Genomic DNA, 22,759 nt, shown 5'->3' with positions numbered 1-22,759 from the left:
ATTTAAAATGTTAAACAGAAGAATTGAGGACTTCCATATCAGCTTCAACATGTAATGAAGTTGGAAGTCATCACTTCCATCCTTATGATTAAAATATCTCAATAAACTAAAACTCAATGATTTTCTTGTACCCATCAGAGAACTGAGGTTTCAGGACAAAACATTACCCTGTAATCTGGAGACACACAGTTGATATGTTTACTTAGAGCAGAAGGTACTTGAACCATAACCAGTAGGAACATTTACAGAGTAATTTTGACAATTTTCTAGAAGCTGAGTGAGGATTAGAGGAAAAATTCCTAGGGGTCACAGTCTTAGGGGTGCCCCCACACATTTATAAGCTTTACCTCCAGAAATCCAGCCAGGCTTCATGTTGAAGATCTGAGAAATATTCCTTATTGTCTGTGCCAGAAAATGGGGAAGAATCATCATTGTGAAATACTCAATGGTCTTCTCCATAACAAAGTCCTACCTTTGTGGGGGAAAGACTTTCTCCTGAGCCTTGTTCCAGCTAAGAGAGGCATTCTCCTAAGTCCATCCCCATCTAGCCTTTCTGTACCACCCAGGGGAGAAATTAAAAAGGTAGGCCACTGAAAAATCAGTTGTGGATGTGACAGCCCAGAGACACAGCACAGTCTCAAAGACTGAGATTTAATCATAAAATTATTAAATGTTTCCCCCACACACACACCTTCCCACCACAGCAATGGGGCTCTGGTATAATAATATTGGATTACAGATGAAGGGGTTGCAAGACACAAAGTGTCTCTGAAGAAAAAAGTGCATAGGGAAACCCAAGTCAGGAGGAGACACATTTAAGAAAGAATCCGAAGCCTCTGGTACCTAAAGCTCTAGTGAGCATTAAAGATAGCCCAGGGATGGCTGGGAGGCTCAGCAGTTTAGCACCTGCCTTCAGCCCAGGGCGTGATCCTGGAGTCCCAGAATTGAGTCCCACATTGGGCTCCCTGCATGGAGCCTGCTTCTCCCTCTGCCTGTGTCTCTGCCTCTCTTTCTCTCTGTATCTCTTATGAATAAATAAATAAAATCTTTAAAAAAATTAAAAAAATAAACATAGCCTAACTGCTAGCCAGATTAACATAAATCCTTACATGAAAGGCCTATTACTTATTTACCTGTCTGATTTTCAAAAAAAAGTTTACGAAGCTTACCAAAAAGGAAACAAATAAACACAGTCTGAAGAGACAAAGCAGTCCTCAGAACCAAACTCAAAGATGCCACAGAAACTGAAATGATACTGAAAATCAGAAAGGGATTTTATAATACAATTTCAATGGCTAATATGTTAGGCGCTTTAATGGAAAATTTAATACAACATGCAAGGTTGAGCTATGCAAGAAGATGATGAGCTACACAAGAAGCTATGCAAGATGAGCTATGCAAGAAGAAAAATAGAAATTTGAAACAAGAATCAAAAGGAAATACTTGAAATAAAGCAAAGAACCCTGTAATAGAAATGAAGAATGCCTTTGATGGGCTCATCATTAGACCCATGACAGCTAAGGAAAAAATCAACAAATTCAAAGATGCGTCAATGGTGACTTCCTGAACTGAAATGTAAAGAGAAAAATATCGAAAAAGATGGTACAACATCTAAGAACTACAGAACAATTTCAAAAGTCATAACATATGTGCAATTAAAATATCAGGAGAAAGAGAATGGAGCAGAAGAAATACTTGAAGGGAAAACTACCAAGAATTTTCCAAATTAATGACAGACATCAAACCACAGATACAGGCAGATCTGAGACTACCAAGCAGGATAGATAAAATAAACAAAGCAAACACCTCATCATCTCATATTCAAACTGCAGAAAACCAAACAGAAGAAGGGGAAAACATGCAGAAAGCTGGCGGGGGGGTGGGGGCACCTTGTCTAGAGAGGAACAAGAATAAACGTGACAGCAAGCTCCTCATCACAGCCCATGCAAGCAAAAAGTATAGAATGAAACAGATTGCTGAAAGAAACAAAAAGCCACCCACCTAGAACGACGTTCCTGTGACGTTATCCTTTAAAAGTGAAAGAGAAATAAAGACTTTGTCAGACAAACACTGAGTGAATTCATCAGCAGCAGACCTGTCCTGCAAGGAATGCGAAACATGGGTGAACCCTGGAAAGCAACACTGAGACCCTGGTCTTTGGGTGACTCTTGTCTGTTAAGCATCCCTGGTTCCGGCACATGTGGGCCGTGGTGCCATGGGGGGGTCCACCACCGCTTCCAATACCTACTTCTCCATCCTCTCCCCAGACACTTAGGAAACATTGCAGTGCGCCTGTGGAATATCAGATATGCTCGGAAGGCAGGCGATGTTTTCTCACTTTCTTTCTTTCTTTCGCTAAAAAACGAAATGATGAGCTCTGTCATGAATCGATCATAGTGAACTTCTGCTAATCCTCTTCTAGGGTTTTATGAATCATCTCTTTAATAATTCATCCTGGAGCCTTGCCCAACATTAATTTAAGGTTCACTAATCTGGAACGGCTGAATACATTCTTTTTTTGTCTCTCTTTTTAAAATGTGAATCTACATTTGCATTTCCCTACCTTCCACTTCCCCTTTGTCCTTAAAATCTCTTCATATAGCCCTGTCCTCATTTGCACCCTAGGATATTGTTCTCTGGGGCTTGCTTTTCACATAGCACAAAATTTGAACTCATTTTTAGCAGGAGGATTATCTTAACACTATTTCATCCCACCCTTATCTTTATTCTTCAATACTCGCTCTATCCCGTGTAGTGTCGAGGTCAGTCTCTCTCACAGAAAAGACAAAGCAAAATATTAATTAGAGTACTACTCTGCTATGTCAGCCATCGGCTTTGTACCAGACTTATGACACACTGCTCTATTCCTGAGCCCGTTCTTACGATGATCTTGTTCTTGCCCTAAATGCAACTAAGATCTTTTCATCATTGTTTTGTTTCATCATAAGTTGCAACACATCTTGGACCCGACTCTTTCCAAATCTGATCTTCGAGTCTTTGCTTTCCCCTCTGTCGTCACCTTATATATTTTTTTAATGTTTAATCTCCCATATTTCCATTGTTCCAAAATGGAGGTCATCTGAGAGTCTAGTACACTTTCTAGTGTACATCAAAGCTCTTCTTTCTCCCTACATCTTTTTCTCTCTCTACAAATGCATATTTGTATTTCCACTCTAGATCCCTACTGAAATAAATCACTAGCAGAGGCTGAACACCTCTCTGGTTAATCAAATGCTTATTATTGAGGTATTGAAATAAAGAAACTCAGTTTCCTGATTCTTGAAGAAAAAAAAATATATTTGCTAATTTCTATTGTTATCCACTTACTTCAAAAAACTCAGTGAAATAAGTCAGAGAAAAAAGCAAATACTGTATTATATCCCTTATACATGGAATCTTCTAAAAGCTGAACTCATAGAAACAGAGAGCAAAATGACGGTTACCAGGGCTGTGGGATGGGAGAAATAGGGGGATATTGGTCAAAAGTTCAAACTTCCAGTTATAAGATGATTAAGTTCTGGGGAGCTAATGTCCAGCATGGTGATGATGGTTAATAATATTATGTCATATCCTTGAAAGTTGCTAAGAGACTAAATCTTAAATATTCCCACCACACACAACACAAAAGTAATGATGTGACATGATGCAGATGTTAGCTGATGCTAATGGTGGTAATCATTTTTTCAATATATAAGTGTATCAAATCAAAGGACTGTACATCTTAAACTTACATAATGTTATAAGTCAGTTATATCTCAATAAAGCTTGGGGGGGAGGAGATTAGAAAGAGCCGGAAATAATAGTTGTGTAATGTATAACATAATGATATAATATAATGATCTTATAATGGAAAGGGCTTTGCTTTTCAAAAATCTGGGTTTGTATGTTGTCTAACACCGACTAAACATAGAAGGGGTCTTTTAACCTCTTTGTGCCTTTGCTCCCACAGCACTAAAATTGGGTTAATAAATGCATATGCTAGGGGCGCCTGGGTGGTTCAGTCAGTTAAGTGTCTGCTTTTGGCTCAGGTCATGATCCTGGGGTCCTGGGATGGAGTCTCGCGTTGGGCTCCCTACTCCGCAGGGAGCCTGCTTCTCCCTCTGCCTCTGCTTCTCTGTCTCTCATGAAGAAATAAATAAAATATTTTTTAAAAATAAAAATGAATGAATGAATGGATAAATGAATGAATGAATGAAAATGCTGTTAGTGCTAATCTCCTAAGGTTCTTGTATGGGTAAATAAAATAGTGTGCATGAGCTTAACCTTAGAGCCTCAAGACAGTGAATTCCAAAGTGTGAGACGTGATGTTTTAGTTGGCTGTTGAACATGAACTAAATAGCACGATTAAGTCACATAGTAAGAAAGTTATTTCAATTCTCTTTAATCTTTCTAATTATATAAAGAAGAAAATTTCCGTTTGGCGTTAGCACGGTTTCACAGATTTCTAGCACTTGTTAATCTCCCTTTTAAACAGAGAGAGACTAGGTCACAGGCCTCCCCCCTTCAACTGGCAACAGCATTTATCTACAATTTAATTACAGTATTTTTTGTTTTAATTATATTGATTTTTAACATCATCTTCTATTTATGGCAAGCAATATTTGTTTTTAATTTTCCATTTCTTTTTCAAATAAACTAAACATTTTAATTGATTCATTTTAAATAACAAGTAAAAACTAGTACAGATGGATTGAGCTTTGGCAAAAGTCATTAGTGTATAAAAGACTGAGGAAATAGTCTATTACTCAATGTACAAATTTTTAATGTATTATACTAGTATTATCAGTGAAGTTTTATTCTTATGAAGTTATTTCTTATTATAAGAAAAAATAGTTCTTTGATGCTTGGTACATGTTCCTTAGACTGATTCTCAAAGCTCCTTACCCAGAATTTTAAAAGGACTCATCAATAAATGATAAAACTACAACTTGCATTTGATATCTCATTTTTTTTTCCCTCCCTTACGTTAGGGGTAATATCCTGCCTCCTTTGCAGGTCCTCCAGTAACCACCAGAGTGCTGAGTGCACAATTGTTGCCAAGTAAATATGCAAATGTTTGAATTGACATTTAGGCATCTATGGAAAGTTTATGTTTAAGATATCAGTGCCCCTCGGCTCTCCTCAGAGTACCTCCAGATGTTAACTACCCGGACCATTTCCACACCTAACTTCCACTCTCAAGTTTGAAGTTACAGCTCAGATAAATTAGAGACGAAAGAAGCCAGTTGGGACCATCACAGAATCTTCAGCTGTAAGTTGATTCTATAATGTGCACCAGTACCCTGCAAGCAGTCTGTGGGATGTCTAAGACTAGATCAAGGAAGTGTACTTTTCTCCATAGTTTATGTATGCTAAGCCTTTTTACCATGCTATACTGTCTTCTCTAATTCCTTCCCAATTCAGTCCCAGCTCCCCATCCCCATGACAACACATATCTTATAAAGAGAGCCTTTATCAACAGTCATAAGGGGAGACCTGTAATGTTACTCTTCAGGGATCTCATCCACACCCATATTCTCTGTGGGCTCCTGACATTTTTAAGGTCTGAAATACCTGAATCCTATAGAACCAATAGGAAAAGGAAAATAACTCCTCTATATTCTAATCACAAAGAAAGTTGCTTAAAGTCCTAAGCCAAAAAGAAATGCAGAATGTTTCCAGAACCTTATCATAGAAGATATTTAAATATTCATGAGAAGCATTATTTGTCATTAGAATATCTAAAAGGAAATCCAAAAGCTGCAGAGAAAGGCCAGCCAGGGGTAGATTTAAAATCCTCTGCCCTTGAAGCCAGGTTAGCAGGCTTCGCACCAATTCCATTTGATTAGCTTCTTCTTTAAGCCTATATAATCCTCTCAACTAGTACTGTTTTTCCTTTATTTCTGACTCTTGGTCTCAAGGCCCTTAATAAAAAAGTGACATGGATGACTGCCAAAATAACATAATTGGCTAGAATCCAAAATTCTGACATTTGTCTGGCATGCTAGGTTGTTCATTGGAGCCTAGATTTCTGAATCCTCTGCACACTGGGCTGGCTGACTGCTCGCTGATAACAAGCTTTCCACCAGTCTTCCATCTGCCCTCAAGTAGGAATCTGGTTTAACTACTTTGTGAAAGACCAAGTTCCATTTTGCCCATAAACAATTTCTGCCGTCATCCTCCCCACAATCCAGGGAGGTAGGCTTGCTGGCTGCTTTATATGAAGGAAGAAACCTGAGCTTGGAAAGTTAGGTAAGTTACTCAAGGTTATGCAACTTGTGAAGGGCAGAGCAAGGTTAAAATCCAGGTCTGTCTGAATACAAAATCCATTCTCTTTCTATTATACCAGCCCGCTCCATAATAGTGTTATTCATAATGTCAATCTTAAGAATGTCTTAGAATATTAAAAGGAGTATTTCAATTGACTTGCATCCAATATTAGCTTATCATTTGCCCTAAGAAGCAACTATTCTTCCTATCTGTCCAATCAGAAATTCAACTCTCGAAAGATATTTAGTATCCTCTCTGGCCACTTTTGAGGGTGAAACATCTCCTTTGTTAAGCTGCTATCACTATTAGTTCGTATAAATGTGGTTAGAATCAAAGATGGCTACGAGGCTCTGACCCCTTTCTGCAGAAAACAGAAAATAAATGGACTTCCACTTCCTGCTAATGCTTACGGTCCATCATTCAGATTCCCAGGCGTCTTCTGTTCAAGTTCTGGTTTTCTATTTTTCTACTTACTTCCTCTGTGTGTGTGTGTGTGTGTGTGTGTGTGTGTGTGTGTGTGTCTACCAGGGATAGCTTTTGACTCTTTCTTTTTGTTCAAGTTCAAGAAAGTCTTACCTCCAGAGCCCATTAATAGCATTTCTAACAGACCAACAGCCCTGGGAAATGGAATAAGCATGAGCAGCCTGCGAACAACACTCCTCCCACAAATGTATACCAAACCTTGGGAAATAGTCTATCGGCTTTCTCAAAGAAGACAAGATTTCAGCCAGAGAAAAACAAAACTTGGAACAATTGGCTGCCTTCTAAAAACTTCCATATGTAAGTCTGTGACTCCCAAATTTTCTGACCAGGAATGCATGTCAGCACCTGTTTATTGCAGAGGCAGCCTGGAGAATATGGATTTTATACTTACATATATTTCTTCATGTTCCTAAATAGTGTTTTCTTTCCTTCACCGTATCCTTAGGTCAAAACTCTATTTACTCTCTGAGACATGCCCTCCTTCTACATTTGTGCCACCCTTCCCTGAATTCTTCTAATAAACCAATTGTTAGAAGACACCCCAACAGGATCTCTTATACCAAGAATGTTTCTATGAAGTTCTAGAAGTGTTTGGACCACAGTTTTCTGAAAGCCCACTATTATCATTTATTGGAACAGCTTATCGCCACCACTCTTCAGTTCCCAGTAAGAACAGACTTTCACTTCTCTCTGAGGAGAAAGCAGTGTGTCCTAAGTCACAGGGAACCTGCTATATCCTCCACAGTGGTTTTTATTGTCCTGGTTAAACCCTGACTGATATGGTGACATAATTTAATAAGAAGTGAGATTGAAAACTTAGGCTATCTGACTCCGAGACCCATGCTCTTTTTACCAAGAAATAAATGGCACACTTGTGAAGTTAGGAAAATTCCATCTCCTTGGTTACTAACGAAAGTTTAGCCCAGAACTGGACAGCACCTAAGAGTCATTCTAGTCAGATGCCCTCATCTTACAGATGAAAAAACTGAGGCCCAGAATTATTAAGAGACTTGCCAGAATCATCCAGAAAGAAAGTGGAAGGGTGATAACATGACTACAAGACTTTCAAGTGATATAAAAGGAAACATATTGATTAACCCATTAACTTCCGTGTGACCACACAAGAAGAAAGAGTCCTATAATTAGATACAAGAGGGGGTGGGGTTGGGGTCTTGCAATGAAAGGGAGGACAAATTAGGAGGAGCCTTCACTTTAAGAAGGAAATTAGGAGTAGAAGAGGGTGTTAAAGATTAATGCTGTCTTCTCTAAATTTTGCCCACATACTTCACACATACACAAGTTATTTATTAAAGTTATGTATATTTATGGGAATGAAGGTATGTGTCTATCATAGCTTCTGTCTGTAGAATTGAGGAAGCAAGTCTGCCCTGAAACAGCAAAGGAAACTGTGAGGCGTGAAAAGGTGGGGATACTGATTTCCTGCCTGCGCTTGAGAGGGTCCAGATCACCTGCATCCACTCCCTGGGCAAGTGAAGGGCTGACAAGAAATGGGCACGAATAAAATTCTCCAGAGCAATGGTGCTCAGCCTGGGGACTACAGATTCCCAAAGGAGAGGAAAGGTGGACTCAGTAATTTCAAGAGTTCTCCCAGTACACAAGGTCCTAACATAACATTTTCTGTGGATTAATTATTACCAGAAGGAGGAATGAGAAAGTAAAGTGGATTCGAATGTTCGAATGACTGTGAGTTGTATTTTAAAGCAAACCTGCTGGCGCAGCCACAGCTTCTCCTCACCCTGGCTTCCTTCCCCCTGACCACCTCACTCTTCTCTGGGTCACTGCACACTACAGCCGAACGAGCAGCTGGGACGTTCTCTGGGACTGCCCCAGACACCTGGGTGGGGAGACACAGGGAAGCACTGCTACTTCTATATGAAGAGAGGATCGCCGAAATAGAGAAGTTGTAAATATGGTCCTTATCCCTGCCTCATTTTCATGTATTTCTTTAGCCCTTCTTTCAATTTCTACCACAGGAAAAGCAGAAAGAGGCAAACAAAACAAAACAAAACAAAACAAAATAAAACCTGAAAAGGCTTTGCAAATGTTGGCCAAGATCACTTTGAGATTGTCTTCAACTGAAATAATTACTTTAGGGGATCCCTGGGTGGCTCAGTGGTTTAGCGCCTGCCTTCGGCCCAGGGTGTGATCCTGGAGACCTGGGATGGAGGCCCACGTCGGGCTCCCGGCATGGAGCCTGCTTCTCCCTCTGCCTGTGTCTCTGCCTCTCTCTCTCTCTCTCTCATGAATAAATAAATAAAATCTTACAAGAAAAACAAGAAATAATTACTTTATTGCAATAAACTATTCATCTCAATAAGTAAGAGCTGTGTATCTGATCCAGAGATTGGGTTGAGACAATCAAAGAAAGTCTGAAAACCCGAGACTTAATGTGATTACACTCTAGGAAGTGAGAAAAGGAGGGCAGCTCCAGGCCTCATGATGCAAGATAAAGAAGGCCAGGTCAATATGCTTGGCAAGCACTCTCAAGAAATGGCTGTTGAGTTGAACTTGATCAAAACTAGCTAACAAAGTAGAATTTCAACTCAATATTTGAATATAAGACTAAAATAACTCTAGGTAAAGGTGAATACTGTGAAGAATGGAGAAAGGATCATGGAGGAGTCTGGTAATTCCATTGGAAAATTGAAGACAAATGTCAACATTCTTGTGGATTTAGGTGACTAAGTATAATGACGTGAAGAAAATTCGTAAAGAGCAAGCTAAAAATTTTAATAAAAGAGAGCAGAACAAGAGGAAACCTTGAGCTCTCTCTATGGGGTCAAAAATATCACCTTTAATAATCAAGCTAAACCTAGGAGACGAATAATTTTATTTCTACTTCTTGGATTAGGAGGCCATGATTCTGGAAGATTCATAACATGCCTGAAATCACAGATACTTGTGTTCCTGCAGATGTTCATAAGTGTTCTACAAAATGAGTTCCATGGCAAATAATTTTCTTGAAAAACAGCTCATACTTTTCTGTCTTCTAGAGATTAGGTCCTGAGAAGTCATGCAGAGATCAGTCTTTTTAACCCTTTTAATATCTCTTTAATTCAGATCTTCTCAAACCTATAACATGATGGGAAATGTATGTGTGTATGTGTGTCTATGTTCTTACTACCTTTGTGACCACATGAACATTCCACGGGAAGCATTTGGGAAAAGGCAGCCAAAGGCTACAATAGAGGTAAACCAATAAGACTAAATTTACTACAGATAAATTTAAATCAGATATTAGATATTTTAAGTCCACTTACATAAGAATAAAATTCAGGTCAACCGTGTATTTTTTCCTTAGGATTTTATTTACTTATTTGAGAGAGAGACAGCAGGGGGAAAGGCAGAGAAGCAGACTCCCCACTGAGGAGCCCTATAAGGGGCTGAATCCCAGGATCCTGAGATCATGACCTGAGCTGAAGGCAGAGGCTTAACCAACTGAGCCGCCCAGGTGCCTCAGACCAAGGATGTATTTTTAAATGCCCAGGAAAAGAGCTACCACAAGTCCAAAAATGATGACAAAGCTAAAGTTAATGAAATCTTAGGCTGCATTAATAGGAGTATGCTGTCTATATTAAGGGAGGTTGAGGCATACATCTGACCCTAAATGAAATTTTGAAATAGAATGTTGACAAATTAAAGGAAAAACAGACATTGATGGTGAAGTTGAACATTCTGGAAACTATATCATATGACTTTACTGGGGAATCTGAAAATATGTTAATTGATGTAAATATTTGACTGGAGGTGTGATGTTGCTAAGATATGGTAGTGACATTCTTCCCATAGCTAAGATTGTGATGAGGATAATGGTATAGACTTACTCGGTGCTTTCTTAGAGTCCTGAACTAGGAGTAACAATTTATAGTTATATGGGATTAAGTTTAAGTGTCACATAATATAATGATTCAATAAGCTGTCTCAGAGGAAAATGGACTGATGGAAGATTAGGCTTATTAGATAGTCTCTTAGAAGTCACCAAGGAATAGAGGTATTTTTCCCGTTGCCTCACTTAATAGGGGTACACTGAAAATTCAGTAGTAGTGGAAAAGGAAGTCCCAGAAATGCCATAGTCACATTTAAAAAAGAAATAAAAGTTTATTAACTGATTTCCAGAATTGAATAGCACCTTTGTTTCTCAAAGAACTGTTCTGTTGACCCCATCACGACTTCAGTCTTTAACTACGTTTGGGACAGTGCTTCCCTCTTTGCCACTCTAACTGCACTGACCTGCCCCACAACCCACAAAAGCTAATGCCTTTCCCTCTCACGGCTTCCCACACTGCGAGGCCGGAGGAGCGGCCTGGTGGCTTCTGCTCACTAGTTTCCCTGTTATTTGTCTTCTGACATCTGTGTCTCCGATGATTTTCTCTCTGACTCGCCTTAAACCCCCCTAGAAGATAATCCAATCTCATTGGATTGGCCTGTTGGCATCCAGTAGAGCGCAGCACTGTTAGGTTTCTCTTACCGCTGTCTGACAGATGGTGCGCTCCAGTCAGTTGCCTTTGAGACCGCCGCAGAGCCATGATCCACTCAGCATGAGCTGGGTGATGTGATCACATGGCAGCAAGCACTGCAACCTATATGAGAGACATTATTAGGAGAGTAAATAAATGGCAGACACTTGAATGACCCATCTAATACCACCATCCCATAGGAATACTCTAGAAGGTACTTCTGCTCTGTATGAGATTAAATAATATCTCTTGTATGGTCCCTTCTAACACCAATGTTCTATTGTATTAGGACATAACTCTAACCCGTTATTTTTTCTTCATATTGATAAACTAAATCTTGAGTCTTAAAGAAATAATGGATTACTGGTACCATATTTAATACAAAACATAACTGAACATAATGTTACTTCTTCTAATAAAAGCTTCTAACCCAGACCGTTTATTAACAAGTGAGACAAAAGAGAAATGAGAATAAGATGTGAGTGCACACGGACACAAGTATCTATTTTACATGTTCCACCCTGGCTCTTGCTGAACTTAAGCAGATCTCAATGTCTCTGAGATTTGGTTCCCTCATTTGAAAAATAGAAACTATGACCTAACTTTCAGGGTATGGGAATCAATTTTATAACATGAGCGTGATAATTCTGTCTAAGTTGCAAAAATTTCTGTAATGCCTTAAGCAATAATCCACAAATGATTCACATCATGGAATTCTATTTCCTTCAGTATCCAGTTAGCAAAATAAATTCTTTCAAACAACTGGAGAAAATTGAGCATTTGGTATTCAGAAGAAAATCGGGCATTTCAAATGTTCAAAGGAACAACAACAACAAAAAATCAGGCATCCTTCAAGGTGATGACCTTACTGCCGGCCATGTTCTGCCTTGATTCTTAACCTTTCTCTTCGTCACGGTTTACCATCTGATTTCCTTCAATGGTTAATAAGTGTAGAACCACCAATTATTTGATAGTTCGTATTAATCTCTGCAAACCAAATTGAGTTACAACTGAGACAATAAATCCTAGAGGAAATACCCTAGAGACTGCCATGACACATTTCTTGTTCTCTGACATAAGCAGAGATAATAATTAAGAATCACATGAGATATTACTAAAAATAGATTTCCTGTGTGGTTTTTGTCATACACACATCTAAGGCTTTTTTGAAATGTTTATTTTAATATGCTGCACATTTAGCCTCTGGGAATCATTTCACTGAGTAGCTGGGAAGCTGCAGTTAATTTTTGGTTACTAAAAAGACAAGTGAATGGGTTATTTAAACATCTTTACGTCCATGACAATAGATTTGTCTGAGACCAATCTCCCATTGTGGCTAACTCATAAAGAATTTACATCAGAGTAGGAGATGCCGTGCATTTTTTTTCCTTAATACACAATCATCTTTAGACATTCTTCATTTAACAAACATTTATTGAACATTTACACTGGACTATGGCATTTCTTCCAGGGCTGAGGATGAGTGTCCTACAGTCAGTCAACAAGACAAATGAGTGATCTGCTCTCATACACTCACGATTCTGTTTTAGGAAGGCAGATTGTAAACAAAGAAATAAATCAATAGATAATTCCACATGGAATTAACTGTTAGAAAGAAAAGAAAGTGGGTAACAGAATAAGGAAGAGCAAGAGAGATGAGGATGAGGAACTTATCTAGACAGGGTGATTATGGTGGGCCCAAAGAGGTGAGGAGCTGAATGATGACAAGCCTGCCACCTGAACACTGGGGGACAAAATAGTCAAAGCACAGGGAATTCCAGTGGCATGGCACATTTGGGGAAGACAGGCCAGCATTGCTGAAGCACAGAAATCAGAATGCAGTTGGAGATGTGGTCAGCGTGCAGACAACAGCCAGATTGGGCATGGGCGTACGCCCTATGATGAGGAGTTCATACCGAATCTAAATTGAATGGGAAGCAATTAGAGTGTTGGCAATGAAGCAATGAGATCTAATTTACATTTTTAGGAGGTTAGTCTGATTATTTGGGAGATAGGAATGGAATTGGTGAAATCATTTCAGCTTTTGAAAAATTTAGTGGCACAGATCAAAAACCAAGCTAATGGTTTGGAGCACTGTTACGGGAGGGTGGGGAGAAATGGTGATGGTGAGAAGTGGTCAGATTCAGGACATGTTAAGGAGACATAGAGACAAAGCCGATGGATTTTTGATGTGACATGTGAAGGAAAATGAGGAGTGGAGGCAGCAATTTCGGAACCTTATCCCTCAGTTTATTTTATACTGGTCTTTGCATTGTATAGGCTGGTTCTGTGATCACTGTAGGAAGACTAGAGAGCCTAAATTTTCTACTTTTTTCCCTATATCGTAACAGATGATTCTATTTTTTCTTTCCATTTTACACAAGACTATACCTTTTGCACTATGTTGCATTAAGCACACAGCCCCATTACCTAATTTCAATAAAATTTGGTCGACCTAGATGTAGATGATGAAAAGAGAAAACAAAATAAAAGTTTAAAAAATATGTAAAGGCAAGGAGGATGAAAGAAATAGAGGGGAGAAGCCTGAATCATGCCTGGGGAATACAAAGAAAATTCATTTCTGATCATCAGCTCCTGTGTACTTTTGAACTGAGGAAGTTTTAAACTAAGCAAGTTCAAAAGGTGGCCACGACAGCTAAAGTGTCTTTGTTAATGGAAAAATTTTAAACTGAATCTACTCAAGACAGGCATATCTAGGAGTCCTCTAATGAATTTCTCAGTGGGGGGAAAAAAAGTCTAAACCTGATCCTTTAGGATGTTAGTGTTCTTAGTGAAAGTGGAGTCTAAGGAACCAACTTTCATGAAAGGCTGAAAGGAAAATGCAACAGAGAATGAGGGCTGCAAACCACTGCATTTTAGACCCTCCTCCTCTTTTTTTTTTTTTTTTTTTGTTGTTGTTGTTGTTTTTTGTTTTTTGTTTTTACTTTCCTTGTTGTCTAATCTAGGAACATGAGTCAGGCTGCCAGGCAACGCAAAGGTCTGAACTCTTTGTGACCAGAGTTGGAAATAATGACATTGCGTCTGTCAAAGCTTTGTATTCGTGGAGGTAAACGGTAACGATCAAGAGGAGAAGTGTGCAATCCGTATTGCGGTGACAGGGATAATGACCAGGACCTGCTGTTCTCGATAGAAGAATAATTCGGATCACAGGATGAGTCCTTGAAGTACAAATACGATTGCACAGGCTTCCCATAGAAAGCTTCTTCCTTGAACTTCTCCGTCTTGGTATTTTGGCAAACCTAGTTTCTCAGCCTTATAAATGATGTGAGGGGATTTCAATAAGAATGTCACGAAAGTAGACTTGGGTCGTAGAAAATTTTATAAAGCTTTACTTAGGTAAGTCTCAAGGTAATTGTAAACATCTAACTTTCATAAGTTCATCCCATCTGGGAGACAGATCAGCTGCAGCTGCTTTTAGCCATCGAATAAAGAGCAGAAGGAATCTGAAGATTCAAGGCTCTGAACACTGTTAACTCATTTTTTTTTAGCAGTTACAGAAGATATTTTGTCAACATGAATAAATAAAACAAAGTGGCCGTTGAATTAAAATTGGAGGTATTACTTCATTAAATAAGTATTTATTTAGAACTATTATGGTAAAGTGGCCAAGGTAAATTGGATAATGGGCCTGGAGGAAGGGACACATTTTTTTTTTTTTTAACAGAAACGTGGAGAACACGTTTTTCTTTTTTCTAGTACCGGTGTGCTCTTCTAGAAGCAATATTTTCCACTGAGGGAGGAAAAAAAACTAGTATGTAGGGGTGGTAAAAGAAAAGTCTGGAAAAAACTGTCAAATGCAAGATGCTTAAACGAGATTACAGCGGAATGCCCATAGCTGGGCTCCTTCCCAGGAAAGCCCTATGGTTCCGCACAAACGAAGCACAGAGTATCTAGTAAGAAAGCCGCGTCTGGTGGGGGGGGGCCAGGTGGCGGGGGGGGGGCAGGGTCCCCAAGTCACCTGTCCCCACCACCTGACCTGATCACCTTCGAATCATCCTGAAAACCTAGCAATTCGGCCTGAGATTTAAAGAGAGAACAGGGGATCCCTGGGTGGCGCAGCGGTTTGGCGCCTGCCTTTGGCCCAGGGCGCGATCCTGGAGACCCGGGATCGAATCCCACGTCGGGCTCCCGGTGCATGGAGCCTGCTTCTCCCTCTGCCTGTGTCTCTGCCTCTCTCTCTCTCTCTCAAATAAAATCTTAAAAAAAAAAAAAAATAAAATAAAGAACGAACAGCTGGAAGGCGGGGGACACGGGCTTGCACCCCTGACCAGGCAGGACCTAGGCGGGGTACGGAAGATCCCGGGGGGGCCCGGCTGGGGGGCGGGGGGCCCGGGGACAGGGGAGCCCCCAGCCGCAGGGACCTTACCTCCCCCCGGATTCTCCCGGGGGAAAGGGCTCCGCGGAGACCCAGGGGGAGGAGGGGCGGGGGGCTCCAGTCCCCGGGTCACTGTCGGGGGGTCACCCGGGGGGAGCGCACCCGCACCGGGGAGCTCGGTAAAGGGGGGCGCCCGGGGCCTCGGGGAGAAGCCGGTGGGGGGCTCCGGGCGGGGGGCTGCGTCCTCTGCCTTCGGGCCGCGGCGGGAGCGATTCCAGCAGCGCAGGCCCCGGACCCCAGGGCGCGGCGGGCACAGCCCCCCTCCTGCGGCTCCCGGGGGTACGTGGGGGGACACAGGACGGGGGACCCTCCTGCCTGGGGGCAGGGGGAGGGCACAGGACGGGGAGGACGCTCCCCGCCCGGCGCCCCGAGCTGTGCAGGTGAAGGCCCCCGCCCCCGGGTCACCCGGACCAGTGCGGACTGGGAGCTGCGGTGGCCACTGGGGAGCTGACCCCTGGGCTGGAGAGGGGCCGCCACCCCTTGGGCTGCTCCTCCTGGTGTCACCTGTGCCTGGGACGGAGCAGCTGCCGGGGAACAGGGGCCTCCCGGTCAGCGGCTCCCACTGAGCCCGGCACCCCGGGGGGCATCTCCCCAGGTGCACACACCTGGGAGTCAGCACAGCAGCCCCTCCCCCGAGACCAGGGGAAGGACGCGGAAGAGCGGGTCCGGGGCGAGCAGCACTGGGAAGCTCCAGGGGAAGTCCAGGGATTTACAGTACAGAGAACCAGAGGGGACCCCTCCTTGGTTTGTTTTCTTCCATTTTCCAGTACAACTCGTTTTTATATCAGACTGTGAATTTCCAATTTTTTTCTCTTTTCCCTCCTTAACTACAATATCTTACCACCTCTTCATTTTTAAGATTCTTCCTTTTTGACTTTCACATTTCTACAATTACGGGCCTTAGATATATTTTCCACTTCTAGATTCCCTTCAATTTTGGAAGATACAGAGATATGTTTTTTTTTCTTTTGTGTTTTTTGTTTTCTCTGCCTCGTTTTGTTCTACAATGGTGGAAGTTAATACCTTCTAACCATGACCAGCAGCACCCAGACCAAGTGGTACACCAGGCTGGTTCATTCTGTGAGATTCCTCATTCCCATTCTGCCCCCCTCTTTTATCTCCTTTATGTTTGGGGGTCAATTTTGAGGCCTCTACAAGTATTGCTGGTTTATATAAATTTGGGACTGAGCATCTTCTAACATACAGAACTTTAATATACTCAGAACCAAGAGGATTACCCTCTAGCACCCCTCAGGTAGGCAACATTCTCCTCCACTACAACTTCATTACCACCACCATCTCCCAGTACCCCCCTTTTTTTCTTCTCCTTTTTTTTTTTCTTTTTTCTTTTTCTTTATTTTTTCTCTTCTTCTTTAGGATTCCTGGACATTTATTTTTTACTACTTTGTTTTAAAATTTGTTTTTCACTTTAGTGGTCCTTTTATTTTGTCGTGATCTTTGTCTTCAATTTCTGGTCTCTGACTTTAGCAGAATCCTCCAGGGTGAAATTTATTTAGGTCGTGGTTGATATTCTTGACGCAGCCTGCTAATACAGCCACCTCTGCACTGAGCAAAATGACTAGAAAGAACTCACCACAAAAGAAAGAATCAGAAACAGTACTCTCTGGCACAGTTACAGAATTTGGATTACAATTCTATGTCAGAAAGCCAATTCAGAAGCACAATTATAAAGTTACTGGTGGCTCTGGAAAAGAGCATAAAGGAATCAAGAGACCTCCTGACTGCAGAATTTAGATCTAAAAAGGCCAAAATTAAAAATCAATTAAATGAGATGCAATCCAAACTGGAGGTCCTAATGACGAGTGTTAATGAGGTAGAAGAAAAAGTGAATGACATAGAAGATAAGTTGATGGCAAGGAAGGAAGCTGAGGAAAAAAGAGAAAAACAATTAAAAGACCATGATGATAAGTTAAGGGAAATGACAGCCTCAGAAGGAAAACTCTACATTTAATTGGGGTTTCTGAGGGCGCCGAGAGGGCCAGAGGGCCAGAAAGCATATTTGAATACACCATAGCTCGGAACTACCCTAATTTGGGGAGGAAATCAGGCATTCAGATCCAGGAGATAGAGAGATTCCCCCCCTAAAATCAATAAAAACCGTTCAACACCTCAACATTAATTTTTTTTAGCACCTCAACATTTAATAGTGAAACTTGCAAATTCCAAAGATAAAGAGAAAATCCTTAAAGCAGCTAGAGACAAGAGATCCCTAACTTAAACGAGGAGAAGTATTAGGTTAACAGAAGACGTCTCCACAGAGACCAGGCAGGCCAGAAAGGGCTGGCAGGATATATTCAGGGTCCTAAATGAGAAGAACATGCAGCCAAGAATACTCTATCCAGCAAGACTCTCATTCAGAATAGAAGGAAAGATAAAGAGCTTCCAAGATAGGCAGAAACTGAAAGAATATGTGACCACCAAACCAGCTCTGCAAGAAATATTAAGGGGGACCTTGTAAAAGAAAGAGGAAGCCTAAAGAAATAATCCACAAAAAAAGGGGACTGAAGGGCAGCCCGGATGGCTCAGCTGTTAGTGCCACCTTCAGCCCAGGGCCTAATCCTGGAGACCTGGGATCGAGTCCCACATTGGGCTCCCTGCATGGAGCCTGCTTTTCCCTCTGCCTGTGTCTCTGCCTCTGTGTGTGTGTGTGTCTCTCATGAATAAATAAATAAAATCTTAAAAGGGGGGGGCTGAATAGGTATTATGATGACACTAAATTCATATCTTTCAATAGTAACCATGAACATGAATGGACTTAATGATCCCATCAAAAGACGCAGGGTTTCAGACTGGATAAAAAAAGCAAGACCTATCTATTTGCTGTCTACAAGAGACTCATTTTAGACGTAAGGAAACCTCCAGCCTGAAAATGAAAGGTTGGAGAACCATTTACCATTCAAATGGTCCTCAAAAGAAAGCAGGGGTAGCCATCCTCATATCAGATAAGTTAAAGTTTATCCCAAAGACTGTAGTAGGAGATGAAGAGGGACACTATATCATACTTAAAGGATCTATCCAACAAGAGGACCCAACAATCATGAATATTTATGCCCTTAATGTGGGAGCTGCCAAGCATATCAATCAATTAATAACCAAAGACATACACTAATACTGGAAGACTTCAACACGGCGCTTTCTGCAAATGATAAATTTTCTAAGCACAACATCACCAAAGAAACAAGAGCTTTAAATGATACACTGGACCAGATGGATTTCACAGATATTTACAGAACTTTACATCCAAACACAACTGAATACACATTCTTCTCAAGTGCACATGGAACTTTCTCCAGAATAGACCATATACTGGGTCACAAATCAGATCTCAACTGATACCAAAAGATTGGGATTGTCCCCTGCATATTTTCAGACCATAATGCTTTGAAACTTGAACTCGGTCACAAGAAGAAATTCGGAAGAAATTCAAACACGTGGAGGTTAAAGAGCATCCTGCTAAAAGATGAAAGAGGCAACCAGGAAATTAAAAAAGAATTAAAAAGATTCATGGAAACTAATGAAAATGAAGATACAACCATTCAAAATCTTTGGGATACAGTAAAAGCAGTCCTAAGAGGGAAATACATCGCAATACAAGCATCTCTCAAAAAATTGGGAAAAACTCACATACACAAGCTAACCTCACATCTAAAGGAACTGGAGAAAAAACAGCAAATAAAACCTACACCAAGCAGAAGAGAGTTAATAAAGATTCGAGCAGAACTCAATGAAATAGAGACCAGAAGAACTGTAGAACAGATCAACAAAACCAGGATTTGGTTCTTTGAAAGAATGAATAAGATAGATAAACCCCTACCAGCCTTATTAAATACAAAAGACAAAAGACTCAAATTAATAAAATCACGAATGAAAAAGGAGAGATCACAACTGATACCAAGGAAATACAAACGATTTTTAAAAACGTATTAAGAGCAGCTATATGCCAATAAATTAGGCAATCTAAAAGAAATGGACACATTTCTGGAAAACCACAAACTACCAAAACTGGAACAGGAAGAAATAGAAAGCCTGAACAGGCCAATAACCAGGGAGGAAATTGAAGCAGTCATCAAAAACCTCCCGAGACACAAAAGTCCAGGGCTAGATGGCTTCCCAGGGGAATTCTATCAAACGTTTAAAGAAGAAACAATACTGATTCTACTAAAGCTGTTCTGAAAGATAGAAAGGGATGGAGTACTTCCAAACTCGTTCTATGAGGCCAGCATCACCTTAATTCCGAAACCAAACAAGGACCCCATCAAAAAGGAGAATTATAGACCAATATCTCTGATGAACACAGATGCAAAAATTCTCAACAAGATACTAGCCAATAGGATCCAACAGTACATTAAGAAGATTATTCACTATGACCAAGTGGGATTTATCCCCGGGATGCAAGGCTGGTTCAACACTGGTAAAGCAATCAATGTAATTGATCATATCAGCAAGAGAAAAAATAAGAACCATATGATCCTCTCAATAGATGCAGAGAAAGCATTTGACAAAATACAGCATCCATTCCTGATCAAAACTCTTCAGAGTGTAGGGATAGAGGGAACATTCCTCAGCATCTTAAAAGCCATCTACGAAAAGCCCACAGCAAATATCATTCTCACTGGGGAAACACTGGGAGCCTTTCCCCTACGATCAGGAACATGACAGGGATGTCCAGTCTCATCACTGTTATTCAACATAGTACTGGAAGTCCTAGCCTCAGCAATCAGGCGACAAAAAGAAATAAAAGGCAAAGAAGAGTTCAAACTCTCCCTCTTCGCAGATGACATGATACTGTACCTAGAAAATCCAAAAGACTGCTAGAACTCATACAGCAATTTGGTAGCGTGGCAGGATACAAAATCAATGCTCAGAAATCAGTGGCATTTCTATACACTAACAATGAGACTGAAGAAATAGAAATTAAGGAGTCAAGCCCCTTTACAACTGCACCCAAAAGCATAAGATACCTAGGAATAAACCTAACCAAAGAGGTAAAGGATCTATACCCTAAAAACTACAGAACACTTCTGAAAGAAATTGAGGAAGACACAAAGAGATGGAAAAATATTCCATGCTCATGGATTGGCAGAATTAATATTGTGAAAATGTCATTGCTACCAAGGGCAGTTTACACATTTAATGCAATCCCTATCAAAATACCATGGACTTTCTTCAGAGAGTTGGAACAAATCATCTTAAGATTTGTGTGGAATCAGAAAAAAACCCAAATAGCCAAGGGAATATTGAAAAAGAAAACCAGAGCTGGGGGCATCACAATCCCGGATTTCAGGTTGTACTACAAAGCTGTGATCATCAAGACAGTATGGTTCTGGCACAAAAACAGACACAGAGATCAATGGAACAGAATAGAGAACCCAGAAGTGGACCTTGAACTTTATGGTCAACTAATATCCGGCAAAGCAGGAAAGACTACCCACTGGAAAAAGGACAGTCTCTTCAATAAATGGTGCTGGGAAAATTGGACAGCTGCATGCAAAAGAATGAAACTAGATCATTCTCTTACACTCGACACAATGATAAACTCAAAATGGATGAAAGATCTAAATGTGAGACAAAAATCCATCAAAATCCTAGAGGAGAACACAGGCCACACCCTTTTTGAACTTGGCCACGTCAACTTCTTGCAAGATACATCTATGAAGGCAAGGGAAACAAAAGCAAAAATGAATTATTGGGACTTCATCAAGATAAAAAGCTTTCGCACAGCAAAGGAAACAGTCAACAAAACTAAAAGACAACCTACAGAATGGGAGAAGGTATTTGAAAATGACCTATCAGATAAAGGGCTAGTATCCAAGATCTATAAAGAACTTATTAAACTCAACACCAAAGAAACAAACAATCCAATCATGAAATGGGCAAAGGACATGAACAGAAATCTCCCAGAGGAAGACACAGACATGGCCAACACGCACATGAGAACATGCTCCGCATCACTGGCCATCAGGGAAATACAAATCAAAACCACAATGAGATCCCACCTCACACCAGTGAGAATGGGGAACATTAACAAGGCAGGAAACAACAAATGTTGGCGAGGATGCGGAGAAAAGGGAACCCTCTTGCACTCTTGGTGGGAATGTGACCTGGTGCAGCCACTCTGGAAAACTGTGTGGAGGTTCCTCAAAGAGTTAAAAATAGACCTGCCCTACGACCCAGCAATTGCACTGCTGGGGATTTACCCCAAAGATACAGATGCAATGAAACGCCGGGACACCTGCACCCCGATGTTTCTAGCAGCAATGTCCACAATAGCCAAACTGTGGAAGGAGCCTCGGTGTCCATCGAAAGTTGAATGGATAAAGAAGCTGTGGTCTATGTATACAGTGGGATATTCCTCAGCCATTAGAAATGACAAATACGCACCATTTGCTTCGACATGGATGGACCTGGAAGGTATTATGCTGAGTGAAATAAGTTAATCAGAGGACAACCAGTATATGGTCTCATTCATTTGGGGAATATAAAAAGTAGTGAAAGTGAATAAAGGGAAAGGAGAAAAAATGAGTGGGAAATATCAGAGAGGGAGACAGAACATGAGAGACTCCTAACTCTGGGAAACGAACAAGTGGTGGTGGAAGGGGAGGTGGGTGGGGGGACGGGGTGACTAGGTGATGGGCACTGAGGGGGGCACTTGAGGGGATGAGCACTGGGTGTTATGCTATATGTTGGCAAAATTGAGGTCCAATAAAAAAATATACAATATAAATAAATAAATAAATAAATAAATAAATAAATAAATACATACATACATAAATAAATACATAAATAAAATTATAAAAAAAAGTAAGCTATGTTTGCATCCATGCCCTAACATTTACCAGCCAGATGATCTAGGGCCATTTACTTCACCTTTCTGAGCCTTAATGTCCTTAATTGTAAAAATTAAGATTCAAAAATTAATCTCATAGATGTAACTGAGCCATCACATTAAAAGCGCTGACCCATGGTATATAATACCTAAAACACACTGACATCTAATTCACAATGTTTTCAGTAGTGTAGGTACCAAAAGTACATCAATTTGCATTTAAAGGAAATCTGCATTTACTCAAAAAATAAGCAAGCTAAAAGAATTCCATATTTTCATTTTTCTTTAAAATACTGCATCCCGCTC

This window comes from Canis aureus, chromosome 34 (assembly GCF_053574225.1).
Source record: "Canis aureus isolate CA01 chromosome 34, VMU_Caureus_v.1.0, whole genome shotgun sequence".
NCBI lineage: Eukaryota > Metazoa > Chordata > Mammalia > Carnivora > Canidae > Canis > Canis aureus.
Note: the sequence above shows the minus strand (reverse complement) of the source record.